The 20,529-nt window shown below is 33.0% G+C and overlaps 1 long non-coding RNA gene across 6 annotated transcripts in view; it reads left to right on the forward strand.

The window, feature by feature from the left end:
* Positions 1 to 20,529, forward strand: part of LOC141416890 (uncharacterized) — a 609,433-nt gene that overhangs the window by 396,968 nt on the left and 191,936 nt on the right. For 3 of the 6 annotated variants that reach the window (XR_012441489.1, XR_012441492.1, XR_012441495.1), the window contains one exon: positions 4,037 to 4,133. This is a non-coding gene — a long non-coding RNA (uncharacterized lncRNA). Of the gene's footprint in view, positions 1 to 4,036; positions 13,975 to 20,529 lie in introns of those variants that run through there. The other 3 variants (XR_012441488.1, XR_012441493.1, XR_012441487.1) reach the window with 2 other exon arrangements.

Genomic DNA, 20,529 nt, shown 5'->3' on the forward strand with positions numbered 1-20,529 from the left:
CTCAGAAAGCCAAAGGCCGCATATTTTCTCTCATTCATAGAATACAGACCTAATACAAATACAAGCAATGGTATGAAAAACAGATCATGCTAAGGGGAGGTCACATACAAGAGAAGGAAGATAGTAGAAAGAAATTAAGAAGGTCAGTATGGTTGATGTACTCCCTAAACAAGAATGAATATAGAATTTGTAAACCTGATTTGTAAACCATCATAAGACAGGCACTAAAGTAGAAAGGAGAAAAATAGAAGGGGTGAACCAACTTGGGTTATAATACATGGAAATGTCATAATGAACTGCCCTATATAGTTATCTTAAACAAACAAAAATGTCTTTTTTTCTTTTTAGAAAAATGTAAAACAGGGTGCCAAACTGGTCATATCTGGGGATTAGTAGCAGTGGAAGGGGCAGGATTTAAGTTTGTAGGAGGGTGAATATGGTAGAAATACAATGTACACATGTATGTAAATGGAAAAATGAGACCTCTTAAAACTATTCCAGGAATGGTGGAGGAAGAACTTTTGTAGTAAATGTCACAATTTTTTTTTATTTTGTCATTTTTATATTCACTCACATGTGTATACATTGTTTGCCCCTTCCCTGCATTCTCCCACCCCCCTTACCCTCGCTTGTAACTTTATTCTATTATTTTGTTACAACAAGATTTTCATGGAGTCAAGGTTTTTCTACAAACAAGATTGTGTTTTCTGAAAATTGAGAATTTTAACTTCTTCCTTTCCAATTTGAATGCCTTTTCTTTCTTACTCTTTCCTAACTCATAAAGTAGGACTTCCAGTATCATTTTGAATAGAAGTTGGGAAAACAAAGCCTGTTTGTCTTGTTTCTGATCTTAGAGGATAAGCTTTCAGTTTTTCACCATTGAATATATTGCTAATAAGTTTTTCATTTATGGTCTTTATTGCTTTGCTTCTATTCCAAGTGTGCTGTAAATGTTTATCGTGAAACAGTGATGAATCTTGTCAAATGCTCTTTCTACATTTGTTGAAATGGTCATGTGATTTTTCTGCTTCTTTAGTCTGATATGCCTGTCACATTTTTTAAGTTTTGTAAGTGTAATCATCCTTGCATCCCAAGGTTAAATCCAACTTGATTATGGTATATTATCCTTTAATATTCTATTATATTCAGTTTACTAGTATTCTATTGGAAATTTTTACAAATGTATTCTTCAGAAATATTAGTCTTGTGATGTGTTTATCTGGCTTTGATGTTATGGTAATTTTGGCTTCATAAAATAAGTTTGTATACATTTCATCCTCTTCAATGTTTTGGAAGAGTTTGAAAATGGGGAGTTAATTTTTCTTTAAATGGTAAAGGGAATTCAGTAATCAAGCCATTGAGTCCTGGGCACTTCTTTGTTGACAAGTTTTGACTACTATAGCATCTCTGTACTAGTTATAAGTCATTTCAGACTTTCTGTTTCTTCATGATTCTGTATTGGTGGGTGACATGTTTCTAAGAAGTTATTCACTTCTTCTAAGTTATCCAGTTTATTTCATAGAGTTGTTCATAGTAGTCTTTTATGATCTTCTTTTATTCCTGTGGCATGAATTGCATTTTCTCTCTTAAGAATTTATTTATTTCAATCTTAACTCTTTTCCAAGTTGGTCTAGCTAAAGTTTTGCCAGTTTTATCTTTCAAAAAACCAATGATATTTTGGGGGAAAAGATGTCATTTAGGTCATATGTATACATCCTATTAGACTCTTTTTATTTCTGAATCAAAATCTAGACAAACTAACATATTTAAACTTTAAATACAGCTCTTACCTGCCAGTTTCAATTTCCAACATGATGATTCAGTAACTTTCTCCACCTTAAATAATTAGAGATAGGTATCTCAGAATTCAAATCTGTATCTCTAAATATCTGTTTGTACTTCCACGGTCTAAGTATTGACTGGACTATTGATGTACAGTTTCTGCTATAATCTAATGTATAGATTATATAATCTATATATTTTTACTTCATGTTTCTACCAGTAATCATCATTAATTAGCTTACTTTCAGACGGTTTACTTTTGTTGCTATTTTATTGCCTTGAAACTTAAATTGCTTTGCCTTTAAATTCCTTGTAATTCTTCTATGCATGAAACTTAAAGGCTTTATTTAACCTTCAGCAGTTAGGAAACATAGCCGTGGTAACTTTAAAAGTCAAAGTATATGTGTGAAGGTCAAAATGATGCTGTTAAAAATAATAGGTATACTCCTTTGAAATTTTGTATTATACTATATACATTTTTATATATATTAAAATACAGACATTTTACTGCACATGATTTCCCAATTTAGAAAATCCTGAATTTTTATGCTTGAAAATAACTCTCAAAAAAACATTTCTTCTAGACTCGACAAGGAAACAGCAATAAGAGCAAAAATAAATGTAACTGGAAGACACTTCAGGGTCCAGACCATATTGGAAAGCAAAGCAGATAGGTATCAGTGAATAAAAATAACAGGTTTAATAATTTATAGTCTATATATGGACAGGGAATATACAAGCTATGTTTGATTCTCTTTTCTGAGTACCTGATGCTCAGTAAGTTCTAATTATGCTGAATTAACTGGAATTAACTAACTATACATTGACTTTTGCACTAAACAGTGCATTTATGGCCTCTTTTTTGTAGGAAGTTATACCATTGCTAATATTATCTTCATATTTTTAGAATATAGCTAAATTCTTATTTGACCATAATTCTGCATGATTGATGAAAATACTGCAAATAATAAGGAATATATCCTGTCCTATAACTAGAAATTTCTGTTCAAGAATACAGATTTGTCATTCTTGAAGAAAGTATGCCTCTAATATGTTGACTATTTTCATGCTTTTTTTGTTTTGGGGGAAAAAACATTGTTTCTTATGATTTGTAATAAAATAAAATTATAAGCCAAATAACTTGGATTTGGGGACACAGACTCATTGTTGCAGTAAATTCAATTCCTAATAAATATTTTAAGGTCACGTCTATCATCAATTATATAGAGCATGAAATAGGATACCATATATGAATAATATGTTATATCATTAAATCTGATAAAATCAAACCTGGATGACAGAAATCAATAACAAAACTAATTTTTACATTAAGTTTATAAAATGAAAGATAAATCCTCATGTAATAACTTCTCCAAGAACACTGTAGTGAACAAAATATAGACACTATTCTGTATGACAAAATATCAGCTTCTAGTTTTCACAGAAATATAATTAATATATACTACTTTAGTTAATGTATTATCAAGCTTCTCTTTTAAGGGGTAAGAACTCAAAGAGGAAGAATAGAAGAGTGTCAGTGTCAATGAACAAATTATAAACTATATTAAATTTCTAAGTTATTTTAAGCAAAGGTTTATTTTCAAATACATTAGATACTCTGATTTTTAGTTACTCTATTTTTATTGTAAAAGAAAAACAGTAAGCAAACACATAATAAGAAAAGGAGTTATTACTGCTCTGGTATGTGATGTTTACAAAGTTATCTCAAAACATTCCTAAATGGGAAATATTTGTACTACTCTATGAAGGCTAATTTGCATTGATTTGACTGCATCATAGGATCATATATTTGATCAAACATTAATGTAGGTGCTTTTGTGAATGTGTTTTTGGATGGGATTAACATTAAAGTCAGTAGACTGAGTAAAGAAGACTACTCTCCATATTGTGGGTGGATCTCATACAGTTAGTTGAAGACTTCAAATATAACAAAAGGCTAATTATCCCCCTCGGTAAGAAGAAATTCCTCCTGACTTACAAACAACCTTCAAACTGGTATACCAGCTCTTCCCAGCTATAAAGCAGTTTCCAGCATTCACATTCAATCTGGAAGATGAGCTCTACAAATTTTGGACTTCCCAGTCTCCACAATGACTCAGGGAGAGAGAGATTGTAGGAATTTTACTATCTAGCTATCAATAATCTGCTAGACAATCTATCTATCTATCATCTATCTATCTACCATGTATCCTCTATCTTCCTATGTATCTCTTCATTCATTGTTTCTTTGCAGAACCCTAACTGCAGCTGAGCCTTCACAGCAGCCTGGTACTATCCTGTGACGTCTTAGTCAGTAACTTCTGCCATTCTTCGTAATAATTCTGATTAATGTAAGTAAAAGAGGGTATCTATGGAAATATCCTGAAATTACACATAGAAATAAAGCCAAAATTTTGGTAGTTTAAGTTTAATATAATTTCAACCAGGGAATTTTGACAGTCAGGGGAATTTAGTCCACCCTTATAAAACGAGGAAAGAGAAAACTATTTTTTTACATATTAGGATTTAAATGTCTTTCATCCAAACTAAAAGTAACACATCATCCACTTTAGGCAAAACCAACCTACTTAATCCTTTTTTTCATCTTTTTTAACACTTCAGATCAGAATGGTTTTGTATTTTATTATGAAATCAACTCATACTTTATGCTTTTCGTCTTATAATCTTTTTCCATACCCACAGATAAATGAACCAATATGTCATCTACTATGCTTAAGGGTTTCTTTGAAAAACATATTCTCCAATAGACACTGATATGGTATTTCAGTAATTAATAGTTTAAATTATTAAAATTAAGTATCTTTTGAAATATTTCAAAGATATGCATATGTGATAAATTTAATAAAACTAAATTTGTATATCAGTGCTTCAATGAGTTGATGAATAAATTTTCATTGCAAGAAAAATGAAAGGAATTAATGTGAAAAATGTAGGCATTCCAATTACAGTTTGATCAGTTTTCCTTTGTGAATTGAAGAAAACTTAAGCATTTAATTTTTAATAAATACTTTTATATCAACAGCCTACAGAAATAGTAATTTAGGAAGGGTGAAATAGCAATATTCATGAATGGTACTCACAAAATTCTTGGAAGATCCCAAGATTTTACTTCATAGTATTCTTCAAGTATGTTATTTCATACTGGTATATGTACTATTGTCAACCATTCAATTTTCCCTTAATTATAAACACTGATTTCATCACTGAATCTAATGCTGAATGAGTGTAATGTCTTCCATTTACCTTGTAAATTCATTAAGGTAAGTATGCCTTACTTTGTTTATGTTTATATTTCTTTTTCAGTGCCTGTTATTAAATGTACACACTAGGCATTAAATAATACTGAAAACAAAATTGTCAAAATTTTTGAGAGATAAAAGGGAATCATTGGGGAATCTGTTTTAGGAGACCTGGGGTTCATTTATTCAACAACTTATACATAAATTTTTTGCCAAATATAATGAGCTACCATATTTCCCAAGTTTTTTCATTAGTTTATATTACAACACCTCCATCAAATACAGTGTTAACTAAAAATCAGTACAAATGAATTTTCCAAGACTAAATTCATTATCTATCAAGCAATACAGTAAATTTAAATGATTTTGACTACTCATATGTGTGCAGTAAATATACTATAACATTCTATTCTTTGTCTTTAACATGGAGTTGGGCAATATTTTTTGAAATGATTTCTTCTACTATATTCTTTAGCTTTTATCAAAATGTAGATCTAATAAACATTTGTAATTGTATTTATTTCTCAATTATTCACCTTTAAAATAGCCCAGTAGAAACTGAAAAACTCAAACTTTTTGGCAGGAAAAGTTCCTTTTAGTAAATCTTTGTAATACCAAAAATCTTACTCTTCTCTAAATATTCTAATCATTTTCCACTGCAGTGCAGTCCTCTTTAAATATTTATTTCTCATTTACCAATGTGGATTCAAATATTGAATCCAAATTTTGGTAAGGTTTCTCTAACTCAAATGCAGTAAAATAAAACAAAACAAAACAAAAATTAAAATCATGCAAAACTCCAACATTTTTAATTTTTGGTGGGACTGGGGTTTGAACTCAGGGCTTCACACTTGCAAAGCATGCACTCTCCACTTGAGCCATGTCTCCAGTCCTAAAAGTCCAACATTTGAAATAACCATTTTTAAGCATGGGAAGATGGAACCACTACCAGAGAAGCAGCCCAAAGCAAAAATAAAACATCTAGGCTACCTCTACTTCTGCTTCCTATCAATCCTTATAATAGCTATCCAGAAGTTTGTGACCAAGGGTGCTTAAAATATGCAGGAGAAGGGTAGAGAGTATCTCTGAAAACATATATGATGTTTGTTTTTCTGAGTTTGGCTTACTTAATGTGATTATCTCTTGCAATATGATGATTTTCTTGCAAATGACATCACTTCATTGTTCTTCATGGCTCTGTTATACATATATAGCACATTTTCTTCATCTGTTCATCCATTGATGGCCACACAGACTGATTCCATAACTTGACTGTTATAAACAGTGCCATGACATATAAACATGGGTGTGCAGCTATCCCTGTTGTATGCTGACTTATTTCGATTTCTTTGGATATATAAACCCAGGAGTGTTATAGCTGGATTATATGGTAGTGCTATTTTATTTATCTATTTATTTATTTATTTGTTTGTTTGTTTGTCTTTAGGACTCTCCACACTGAGTTTCATAGTGGTCACACTAATTTACATTCCTACCAACAGTATATAAATTTTCTCATCTCCCCCTCCTGCATCCTTGCCAGAATTTGTTATTTACTTTCTTGATGATAGCCATTCTGACTTGAGTGAGATGGAATCTCAATGAAATTTTTATTTGCATTTCACCAATGACTCAAGATGCTGACTGCTTTTCAAGCATTTATTGACCCTTTGCACTTCTTCTAAGAATCTTCTCTTCAGTTCATTTATCTATTTACTGATTGGATTTTTTTGTTCTTTGGTGATTAATTTTTTGAGTACATCATAATTCTGGATATTATTTTCCTGTCAGATGGATAACTGGGAAATGTTTTCTCTTATTCTGTAGACTGGCTCATGACTCTAGTAATTGTATCCTTTGACGCGCAGAAGATTTTTAATTTGATATAATCCCATTTTTTGATTCTTGCACTTATTTTCTGAGTGGTTGGAATTCTATGCAGATGTTCATTTCTATACCCATATCTTGAAGTGTTTGCCCCTGTGTATTTCTCCAGGAACTTCAAAGTTTCAACTCTTACATTAAGGTGTTAACATCCTTTATCTATTTTGAATTATTTTTTTACAGGTTAAGAGATAAGGATTCAGTTTCAATCTTCTCATGTGTACGTCCAGTTTTCCAAGCACTATTTGTTGAAGAGGCTGTCTTTTTTCCTAATGTTTGTTTTGGCACCTTTGTCCAGAATCAGAGGGTTGTAGCTATGTGTGTTCATTTCTGAGTCCTCTATTTATTTCAATGGCCTATGTGTCTGTTCTGTGCCAGTACCATCTTATTTTTGTTCTTATGGTTCCATAGAACACTTTGAAGTCAGGTACTGTGATACAACTAAGATTACTCTTTATGCTCACGACTGCCTTAACTGTTTGGGGTCTGTTGTGCTTCCGTATGCTTATCTTTTCAAGAAACCAAGTCTTTGTTTCATTGATCCTTTATCTCGATTTCATTCATTTGTATCCCAATCTTCATTATTTCTTTTCATTTATTAATTTTCTGTTTCATTTGTTCTTGTTCTTCTAAGCACTTGAGGTGCATCATTAGATTATTTGTTTGAGATTTTTCTAAATTTTTTAATGTAGGTAGTTATAGCTCTAAACTTCCCAAAAGTAAGGATAAGTTGTGTTTTCATTTTCATTTGACTCTAGAAATTTTTAATCCTCACCAATTTCTTAGATGATTATCATTCAAAAGTATATTTTCAACTTGTATGTGTTGGTATTCTGTGTATAGTTCACCTTGCTACTGATGCCTAGTTTTATTCCATTATGTTATGATAAGATACAATATATTACTTTATTTTTTCCTGTTTGCTAAGAATTGTTTTATGTCCTAAAATGTGATCTGTTTTGGAGACAATTCCATGAGGGCTGAGAATAATGTGTATTCCACAGCTGTTGGATGGAATATTCTATAGATGTCTGTTAAGTCCACTTTATCAACGGTGCAGTTTAACTCAGAAGCTTCTTTGTTAATTGTTCTGTCTGAATGATCTATCTGTTGAAGAGAGAGGTATATTAAAGTCACCCACTAGTATTTTATTTGGGTCTATCTGTCCCTTTATGTCTACATTGTTTGTTTTATGAAATTTGGTGTACTATTGTTTGGTGCATACATTTTTATAATCATTACATCTTCTTAATGCATTATTCCTTTTATTAATATGGACTGCCCTTCTTTATCTCTTCTGAAAAATTTTGACTTGAAAACTGCTTAGTCAGATATGAGTGCAGATACTCATGCTTGCTTTCAGATTCCAGCTGCTTAGAATTTCATTTTCTATCTTCTACTTTTAGTCCATTCACGACTTTGTCAGTAAAATGAGTTTCTTGCAAGGAGTTTGATCTTGCTTTTTCATCCATTCATCCATTCTTCATCTTTTAACTAGAGAGCTACCACCATTTATATGTAAGGTTATTATTGAAAAATATGTACTAATTTCTCCTTTCTTAATCAAAGGAGAAATAAAGACGATCCATCATAAGTACAATATAAAGCAATTCATGTCTGCTAAGCAAGAATTGCAGAAAAATCTTAAAGGAATACTTCACAGAGAAAAGAAAGAAAGATGTACGTAATCATAAGATTTCAGGAAAGAATAACACTCAGTAGAGGAGATAATTAGAATCAGAATAACATTAACTCAGTAAACTGAAAACCTATAAGAAGATTTTGTTTTTCTCAACAGTGATTAGAAGGTGATATATAACTTCTTTTATCTATAGTAAAACACTGCCTGTCATCTCTTCATAAAAGAATACTTACTTAGACACAATAGTAAGAACAATTTTTATAATAAAACATTTGAGAATTTTATCAGTCATCTTCTGGCATTGGATGTTGCTATGGTACCAATGGTAGTCTAATGCTTTTCTTTTTATAGTTTAGGATCTTTCTGAGTGAATATTTATCTACCCATACATACTTTCATACACATAATACACACATATGGCACACACATGCACACACATTTTGGGTATTCTTCCTTTCTAACTTTATTGCTGGGAAATTTTATTTCATTTTTTGTACAAGTAAATTTTTCATTGACTAAACTCTAAATCATGAGCTCCATCTATTGTATGCTAACTTATCTTGATAAACTCATACTGATTAGAATCATTTAATTTTTAAATTTCTTTTTCTTATCATTGATTATTTCAAGTTCTTTTTCTGTGGGCAATGCCTGCATGTACACATGTATGTAGTTGGAAAAATGATACTACTCCAAGAATGGGGGGAAGGAGGAATAAAGGAGAATGGTTGGAAAGAGTGAATTCAAGTATGATATATTTGTTACATTTTAATATCCTTTGTAAATACCACAATGTAACCCCACTCACCACAACAGTAAACAAACAAACAAATCTAACCTGCTTTTTGCTGTTTCTAAATTACTTATTGGTTTGAGGGAGATACGTTGGCTATTTCTTGGGGCTGGTGATACCATTCTATCTCATATTTAAATATTATAATTTGTGTTTGAAAATCTTGTTTTGGGGGGGATTCCAAGATGGCGGCTAGAGGGAGGAAGCAGAAAGCGAGCCTCCTATAGTGAAATCTTGGAGAGATGCTGGAGACACACTTTGCAGGCATAATCACTGAGAAGAGGCATAACTTTGACCCCTCCACACATCCAATTGGCGCAGAGAATCTCCACTTCACGTTAAATGAAGAAACCAGGAAGGCCCCCAGGCCGCCAGTTGCTGGCGCCCAGACGGCTTGGGAAGACGTGGACCAAGTGAGCTTTGCAGTACCTCAGTACTCCCACAGACAAGCCTTGGCCAGAGCAGCATAGCCCCTTGGACAGACTGACCTCCACCCAGGGAAAAAAGAGAAACTGAGTAATAAGCAATAAGAACAAATAAGACATGCAGGAAAGAGGGTGGGATGCACTGAGCACTGAAGATTGAGGGAAAGGAATCCTTCCCAGGACTGTAAATAAATGAGCCGGGCAGGCCAGAGAGCCTCTGGAGGGAGTGGGGGCACATGCCCAGCAACCAGGAGCAGGAAAGCTTGTGAGAGTGGCGGAGGAGGAAAACTCCACAGGAGAGGAGGGAACACCCACTTCCCGCGTGAGCTGTAAACAAACATGGTGGCTGGCAGGAGCAGCAGCACCACCCAGTAATCAGGATCAGGAAAGCTTGTGAAAGTGGAGGTGGGAGGAGAACTGCACAGGAGAGGGGGGAAGACCCACCTCCCACATGAACTGTAAATAAACACACAGGCCTGAGAATGCGGGTGCAGTGTCATCTTTCCCAGTGCTTGGAAAAGGGGAAAGCTTGTAGCAGAGGCTCATGCACAGGAGAAATCTGAGCAAACAAAGCCTGCAGGGCCAGGTGAGTGCTAAGCTCACCCCAGAGATCTGCATAAACAACGCCTCCAGAAACAGCAGGCTGACAGCAGCAGGCAGGCAAGCTACAGCTGCAGATACCATTCTCAGAACTGTCTCCAGACTTTTTTTTCTTTTTCTCCCTACCTTTGATGACAGAACAACCAAATTACACCTGCATGCTGAAAAACTTACTGAAACTGTATTGCATTTGAACTTGGGACACTTGGTGGGTTTTCTGTGTGTGTGTGTGTGTGTAGTTTTGTTCTACTTTATGCGTCCCCTTTGATGAGACAACTACAGAACAACATCTGAGGCACCATCTCCAGGATTGGAGACTGAGACGGACACCCAAATTATTAAGACTGAAAATTCATGGCATTCGAAATTGGAGGTTTTTTGGTTTTGAGGGTTTTTTTAATTTTCTATTTTTTCATTTTATTTTAATACATTTTTATAAACAGATTTTTCTTTCATTCACTTATTTTTTATTTTTATTCTTACTTTTTTTTGTTTTTGATTTTCAATCCTCTCTCTGTCTCTCTAATGTCTGTTCAGCTTACTGTGGATTAGCACACTAAAGCTCCCTGTTTATACCTTTGAAATCTTCTTGTCTGATACCTTGTTCTGTATTCTCCCTCCAGTCTGTGTATTTGTTTTTCCCATTTCTTTAACTTCTTGCTTTCCATCTCAGTTCACCCTTCCATTCTAAATATTACCATTGTTATTATTACAAGCTAGAAAATACTTAATTGCACACAGTATAGGGACAGTAACAACACCAAAGGCAATGATAAGACAGAAAAAACAGGGAAACCAGTTTCCCCACAGCAAAAAATTAGTACAGGAACCAGAGGGGAATGAATAAAACAGGTACTCAGATCCAGACTCCAACAAAATGAAGATAAACTATGACAAAGAATCCAATGAAGCCCACAAAAATAATTTAAAAGAAGACTTACTACAGGTACTCAATGAGAATTTTATAGAGATGATACTGGATAGGGTCAACCAAAATGTACAGGAGACACTCAAGAAATTCCATGACAACAAAAATAGAGAATTTGAAAAAACAAAAGAAGAAATAAAGAAACCATAGAAGCACTGTATAAACACCAAAGTGAAAGAGAGAACACGATGAATAAACAGATAAATGAATTCAGGACAAAAATAGACAATATTTAAGAGGAAAACACCCAGGATATGGAAAACCTCAGAAAAAAGAATGAAACAGAACTGCAAAACAAAACAGTAGGCCAATCCAGCAGAATAGAACAAACAGAAGACAGAATCTCAGAACGTGAAGATGAAATGGTAATTAAAGGAAAAACCAAAGCACTATTAATTAAACAACTCAAGACCTGTGAAAAGAAAATGCAAGAACTCACCAACTCCATCAAAAGACCAAACTTGAGAATCATGGGCATCAAAGAAGGAGAAGAGGTGCAAGCAAAGGGAAGGCATAATATATTCAACAAAATAATAACAGAAAATTTCCCAAATCTAGAGAAAGATATTCCCATACAGATGCAAGAGGCCTCCAGGACAACAAACAGACCAGATCAAAATAGAACTACCCCACAACATATCATCATTAAAAGAACAAGTTTAGAAACTAAGGAAAGAATATTGAAGGCTGTAAGAGAGAAAAAACAAGTAACATACAAAGGAAAATTCATCAAAATCACAGCAGACTTCTCAAAAGAAACATTAAAAGCAAGAACAGCGTGGGGTGAGATCTTCCGGGCACTGAATGAAAATAACTTCAACCCCAGGATACTCTACCCAGCAAAGCTATCATTCAAAATAGATGGAGCAATAAAAGTCTTCCATGATAAGCAGAAACTAAAACAATATGTGACCACAAAGCCACCACTACAAAGGATTCTTCAAGGGATTCTGCACACAGAAAGTGAAACCTAACTTAACCATGAAAAGACAGGCAGCACCAAACTACAGGAAAAGAAAAAGCAAGACAGTAGAGTGTAACCTCAACTTAGGTACACACAATCAAACCTTCAAACAACTAAGACAACTAAATGACAGGAATCACCACATACCTATCAGTACTAACGCTTAATGTTAATGGACTTAATTCACCCATCAAAAGGCACCGCTTGACGAAATGGATTAAAAAGGAAGATCCAACAATATGTTGCTTACAAGAGACCCATCTCACCGACAGAAATGAGCATAGGCTAAGGATGAAAGACTGGAAGAAGATTTACCAAGCCAATGGCCCCTGAAAACAGGCAGGAGTAGCAATACTTATCTCTGACAAAGTAGACTTCAAACCTACATTGATCAAATGAGATAAAGAAGGACATTCCATACTAATAAAAGGGGAAATAGACCAAAAGGAAATAATAATTATCAACCTGTATGCACCCAATGTCAACGCACCCGATTTCATCAAACATACCCTGAAAGACCTAAAAGCATATATAAATGCCAACATAGTGGTTGTGGGAGACTTTAACACCCCATTAGCATCAATAGATAGGTCATCCAAACAAAACATCAATAAAGAAATCCAAGATCTAAAATATGCAATAGATCAAATGGACCTACTTGATGTCTACAGAGCATTTCATCCAATTCTACACAATATACATTCTTCTCAGCAGCCCATGGAACCTTCTCCAAAATAGATCATATCCTAGGGCACAAAGCAAGTCTCAGCAAATATAAGAAAATAGAAATTATACCGTGCATACTATCTGCCTCAACAACAAAAGTAAAGACAAAAAATATGCAAACAGCTGGAAACTAAATAACACATTACTTAATGAAGAATGGACCATCGATGAAATAAAAGAGTAAATTAAAAAGTTCCTTGAAGTCAATGAAAATGAAAACACAACCTACTGGAACCTATGGTACACAGCTAAGGCTGTCCTGATAGGAAAGTTCGTAGCCATGAGTGCATACATTAAAAAGACTGAAAGATTCCAAAGCAATGACCTAATGATACATCTCAAACTCCTAGAAAAACAAGAACAAGCAAATCCCAAAACAAATAGAAGGAGAGAAACAATAAAAATAAGAGCTGAAATCAATGAAATAGAAACAAAAAAAAAACATACAAAGAATTAATGAAACAAAAAGTTGGTTCTTTGAAAAAATAAACAACAGTGATAGACCCCTGGCACACCTGACTAAAATGAGGAGAGAAAAAACCCAAATTAGTGGAATCAGGAATGCAAAAGGGAGATAACAACAAACACCATGGAAGTCCAGGAAATCATCAGAGACAACTTTGAGAACCTATATTCAAATAAATTTGAAAATCTTAAAGAAATGGACAGATTTCTAGACACATATGACCACCCAAAACTGAACCAAGAGGAAATTAATCACCTGAAAAGATCTATAACACAAAATGAAATTGAAGCAGCAATCAAGAATCTCCCCAAAAAGAAAAGTCCAGGACCTGATGGATTCTCTGCTGAATTCTATCAGACCTTTAAAGAAGAACTGATACCAACCCTCCTTAAACTGTTCCATGAAATAGAAAGGGAAGGAAAACTGCCAAACACATTTTATGAAGCCAGTATTACACTTATCCCAAAACCAGGCAAAGACACCTCCAAAAAGGAGAACTATAGGCCAATCTCCTTAATGAACATTGACGCAAAAATCCTCAACAAAATAATGGCAAACCGAATTCAACAACACATCAAAAAGATTATTCACCACGACCAAGTAGGCTTCATCCCAGGGATGCAGGGGTGGTTCAACATATGAAAATCAATAAACGTAAAAAACCACATTAACAGAAGCAAAGACAAAAACCACTTGATCATCTCAATAGATGCAGAAAAGGCCTACAATAAGATCCAACACCATTTTATGATAAAAGCTCTAAGAAAACTAGGAATAGAAGGAAAGTACCTCAATATTATAAAAGCTATATATGACAAACCTACAGCCAGCATTATACTTTAACAGAGAAAAACTGAAACTATTCCCTCTAAAATCAGGAACCAGACAAGGATGCCCACTATCTCCACTCCTATTCAACAGAGTACTGGAATTCCTAGCCAGAGCAATTAGGCAAGAAGAAGGAATAAAAGGAATACAAATAGGTAAAGAAACTGTCAAAAATCCCTATTTGCAGATGACATGATTCTATACCTTAAAGACCCAAAAAACTCTACTCAGAAGCTTCTAGACATCATCAATAGCTACAGCAAGGTAGCAGGATATAAAATCAACATAGAAAATTCATTAGCATTTCTATACACCAACAATGAGCAAACGGAAAAAGAATGTATGAAAACAATTCCATTTACAATAGCCTCAAAAATAATCAAATACATAGGTGTAAACCTAACAAAAGATGTGAAAGACCTCTACAAGGAAAACTATACACTTCTGAAGAAAGAGATTGAGGAAGACTATAGAAAGTGGAGAGATCTCCCATGCTCATGGATTGGTAGAATCAACATAGTAAAAATGTCGATACTCCCTAAAGTAATCTACAGGTTTAATGCAATTCACATCAAAATTCCAATGACATTCATTAAAGAGATTGAAAAATCTACCGTGAAATTTATATGGAAACACAGGAAGCCACGAATAGCCAAGGCAATACCCAGTCAAAAGAACAATGCAGGAGGTATCACAATACCTGACTTCAAACTATATTACAAAGCAATAACAATAAAAACAACATGGTACTGGCACAAAAACAGACATGAAGACCAGTGGAACAGAATAGAGGATCCAGATATGAAGCCACACAACTATAACCAACTTGTCTTTGAAAAAGGACCTAAAAATATACGATGGAGAAATAGCACCCTCTTCAACAAAAACTGCTGGGAAAACTGGTTAGCAGTCTGCAAAAAACTGAAACTAGATCCATGTATATCACCCTATACCAAGATTAACTCAAAATGGATCAAGGATCTTAATATCAGACCACAAACTCTAAAGTTGATACAGGAAAGAGTAGGAAAGCCTCTGGAATTAGTAGCTTTAGGTAAGAACTTTCTCAATGAAACCCCAGCAGCACAGCAACTAAGATATAGTATAGATAAATGGGACCTCATAAAACTAAAAAGCTTCTGTTCATCCAAAGAAATGGTCTCTAAACTGAAGAGAATACCCACAGAGTGGGAGAAAATATTTGCCAACTATACATCAGACAAAGGACTGATAACCAGAATATACAGGGAACTTAAAAAACTAAATTCTCCCAAAACTAATAAACCAATAAAGAAATGGGCAAGTGAACTAAACAGAACTTTCTCAAAAGAAGAAATTCAAATGGCCAAAAAACACATGAAAAAATGCTCACCATCTCTAGCAATAAAGGAAATGCAAATTAAAACCATGCTAAGATTCCACCTCACCCTATTTAGAATAGCCATCATTAGCAACACCACCAACAACAGGTGTTGGCAAGGATGCGGGGGAAAAGGAACCTTCTTACACTGTTGGTGGGAATGTAAACTAGTACAACCACTCTGGAAAAAAATTTGGAGGCTACTTAAAAAGCTAGATATCAATCTACCATTTGATCCAGCAATACCACTCTTGGGGATATACCCAAAAGACTGTGACACAGGTTACTCCAGAGGCACCTGCACACCCATGTTTATTGCAGCACTATTCACAATAGCCAAATTATGGAAACAGCCAAGATGCCCCACCACTGACGAGTGGATTAAGAAAATGTGGTATCTATACACAATGGAATTTTATGCAACCATGAAGAAAAATGAAATATTATCATTTGCTGGTGAATGGATGGAATTGGAGAACATCATTCTGAGTGAGGTTAGCCTGTCCCAAAAGACCAAAAATTGTATGTTTTCCCTCATATGTGGACATTAGATCAAGGGCAAACACCACAATGGGATTGGACTATGAGCACATGATAAAAGCGAGAGCACACAAGGGAGGGGTGAGGATAGGTAAGACACCTAAAAAACTAGCTAGCATTTGTTGCCCTTAACGCAGAGAAACTAAAGCAGATACCTTAAAGCAACTGAGGCCAATAGGAAAAGGGGAACAGGTACTAGAGAAAAGGTTAGATCAAAAAGAATTAACCTAGAAGGTACCACCCACGCACAGGAAATCAATGTGAGTCAATGCCCTGTATAGCTATCCTTATCTCAACCAGCAAAAACCCTTGTTCCTTCCTATTATTGCTTATACTCTCTCTACAACAAAATTAGAAATAAGGGCAAAATAGTTTCTCTTGGGTATTGGGGGGGGAGAGGGAGGGGACGGAGTGGGTGGTAAGGGAGGGGGTGGAGGCAGGGGGGAGAAATGACCCAAGCCTTGTATGTACATATGAATAATAAAAGGAAAAAAATGAAAATCTTGTTTTATTCAAGTTCTTTTAAGTTGTTTTACAACTCTGAGTATTTATGTGCAATTCCCTTTAGTTCTGTGCATTTTTTCCATGATGAATTTTCACATGTCTTTTTTATTGCAAGTTCCTTTTATTTTCTATGGCACATTTTATGTTTCACTTTTGGGATATTACTAAAATTTATTAGGACCTTTAAGAACCACTAGTTTGGATTCCGAAGAATGTGAGCAGGCTTAAAGCACTTGTCACTTTAGAAAACTTTTATGAATCTTAGCTAAGTAATGTGCATATATTTTAATATTGTTACTTTATGTAATTATTGTTATAATTATTGTTATAATATATAACAATTATTGTTATAATTGTTTACATGTCATTCATATTGTTTTTCAAGTTTTAAATATTAGAATAAGAAGTGCTCTTTGGTAGCTTTATACTACTCTCTCAAATGATAATTCTCACTTCTATAATTTCAATAGGAATATTTTTCATTTTTACTACAAATATTAAGACTTGAACTATTTATAAAAACATTTATAAGTCTTTAATTTGTGGTATATAATAGATTATCAACACATTCTTGATTCATAAAATAAATGAAAACAAATATATATAATATGCAGCTTCTAGAAAATTACAAAACTCAATTCAACCAATATTTATGCATCAGTGACAGGAAAGTTCAATCGGCAACTTGAAACATGCTCACATATAGTTTAAGTGAGGAAAGACTTTACAGATCTCAAATTTTTTTTACATTTTATGGTTGTAAGGAAGTAATTAAATCTTAAAACTTCATTTGCTAACAGAAAATGTAAAATACCTTGGCAAAAAATATAATTTAGCTTGATTTCATGAAGATAACAACATTATTTTCTTCAAGTAAATTTTGATGATAAAAGAAAGTTAATACCTAAGTAACTAAATGTATAATGGTTGGTAAATATTCCTACTGTACAGTGGAAATATTGCCATATGAAAAGAGTTGAATACTTACGTTTCATAATATCATTACTGTTACTATTGCCCATTCATAATTTTTCATTAGTCATTGTTATTGAATTCTGCTCATGGCTCAAGTTCCAAGAAAATGACATCTACATGCATAGTGAATTAATGTTTGGCTAGTCTTAAAATTCCCAAAACTTATTTCACAGCATTACTTTGGTGGTTAAAAGAAATCAATATCCTTTATACTAAATGACATAAATGGTAATCATTCAATATATTATACATGTATGTAACCGTCACTACTATTGTCATCATAATCAAATTCTTTTCAGTACTCTCAAGACAAAATCCAGATTTTTCAGTTTTCTTTAAATATTTTTTGAGATTTATGCACCCCTACATCTCAAGGACAAATTGTATAAGATCCTTTGACAAACTCATCATGGCGAGTTATTTTCACTTCCCCAAATAAGCTATGTGTCTCCCAGTTCTGGACCCTTGAATGTGTCATTGTTTTACCTTGAATATTTTCTTCTTTTCATTCATGCAAAATGAAGTTCAGGTAGAATAAAAATGTTTTCCCATATAGGAAATTTTTCTTACTATGTAAAACAGAGATCTTCAACAAAATGAATAAGGATTGATATTAAAATGGATGAGGGATGGCTTCCATTTCTGGAAATAATAGAATAAATATTCTGACAGATCCTTTTATAGAAAAAATGTTAAGATGACTTGTAAAATACAGAGAAAGAGTAATTTAAAATAAAACTCTGAGAAGGTAGGAACTTGCTGAAAATATCAGGCACTTAAAAAATTTAATTCTGAATATAGAATAATATCAACATAGATGAGCTTTACCGAATTAAAGGAATAAATGAATTTAATTTTAAATAAACAGCCTTAATTATACAAACAGAGAAACATTCCTTCATCTTTTTTAAGACTAGTTACTTTAATTTGATGTCTACATTTGACAAAGACTTACAAAAGTGAAAACAACAGGCTAATTGCACCCAGAAATAGAGGTGCAAACATTCTAAAACAAATATTAGAGAATACATTCAGTTATGCATAAAATATTAATATTGTTATAAAGTGGTTGGATTTGATGTTAGAAGGAATGAAGTTGGCTGCATTAAAAAGTTAAAGAAGACCTAAGTCATCTCAAAGATGAAGAAAAGCAGTCATTCATAAAAATTAATTCTCAATGACAAACAGAATTAAAATTCCATAAATTGATAAATCTTCAGTGGACAGAATGCTTACTAGACAAAAAGATAACATTCACTGTAATATTAGGAACAATAAAAGATCACCTCCTATAACCAATTTTATTTGTCATTGAACTAAATGTTCTAGATAGCTCAGTAAAGTAAGAAAAATAACTACAGGTTTGCAACTATTGGAAAGAAATGAACACGTTTTCATACAGTGATTATTGTAAAAATACTAAGTAGCATCTCCCAATAAGTTTTTATATCAAGATTCTGAAAATATATATATTCAGTAACAATAAAATCTATTCAAGTACTTTCCAGGGCAAACACAACAAAGCTCTGTAAAGATCATTTCTAGATAATTAAAATTGTTATAAAATATACTACTACAATTTAAAAAGCTGTTTAAAAAATTCCCCATAGCAGTGATTTTTCAGTACCTTTTTCTGATTTCTACTTCTTTACTTCAATGTTTTGTTTACAATTGGTACAGTGATTGAAATTTTCTTGTGGCTACTTATGTACCACAAATTCTACTCAGAGAAACTATTCCGATAGAATAAAACATTCTTTGATTTTCATTTTATTAACAAGTTATTTACTATTGAGACTATATTTTTCCAGCACATCTTTGCTTTAGGTCTAGGGTTTAAAAGAGTATTTTTTGCTATATTTGATTAAACAGAATATACCAAATCCCGTTAGTTTGAAATCATTGCAAGGACTGAAGTTTTGTCCATCTTGTCAGCAAACATTGTTCGCTGAATGATTTGTTTTATCTACAATTTCTCCAAATTTTCAATAATGTATTTGGTGATAAAACATTATCTTGATACCATATAGCTTATTATATTATTATTTTATCAGACACATTGTGTTTCCCAAAGTGGTATTCTATTTTTGTATTATTAAGAAAGAAATCTTGACTATTTTAAGTGGAATTTTGTAAAGTCCTATTACAGCATTAAATGACTTAAATATCACTTAAATTGCAGAAGTTTACCTTCATTTTCTTAATGCTGGGTGAAAAGTCACTCTAATAATGATTTCATGCTTCACTTGATAATACCACAAACTACCATATAAAGTTGAGTTAATGTTCATTATTAATTGGATGGCTATAAATAAATATTTCAAATATTCTTTTATTTGTAATTTGCTAAGGTCCTTAGTATTTTCGGTCCTTTTACTTCAACTGACTGCTTGGTGGATGATTATTGTTTTTATGGCCCATTTTAATAGATACAAAACTCATACTCCATGGAGGTGAAATAAGAACTCTGTCTCTTTGTTTTTATCCTTTGCTTATTTTGTTTAATTGTAGTAACTTTAATCTATTTACTGTTTAGAAAGATATTTGTAAGATTTTTGTTCATTTTTGTAAGTTAATCTTCCAATTAGATCATATGATCTATAAATCTGTTTAATGATAGAACTATAAAATATTGCATTAGAGCAGCATGCATTTTAAGTTTATTTACATTCTTCAAAATATATGAGGCACCATTAATGAAGTTAGATTGACATGAGATCATCTGAAGTAAGGACTTAAGATGCATTCAGTCTATATATTATATATTGGTAAATGTATATAATTATATATTAAAATAATGAACTAAAGAAGTTCTAATATTTTCTCACATGATCTCAAAATATTATCTTAGA

This window comes from Castor canadensis, chromosome 14 (assembly GCF_047511655.1).
Source record: "Castor canadensis chromosome 14, mCasCan1.hap1v2, whole genome shotgun sequence".
NCBI classification, from domain to species: Eukaryota; Metazoa; Chordata; class Mammalia; order Rodentia; family Castoridae; genus Castor; species Castor canadensis.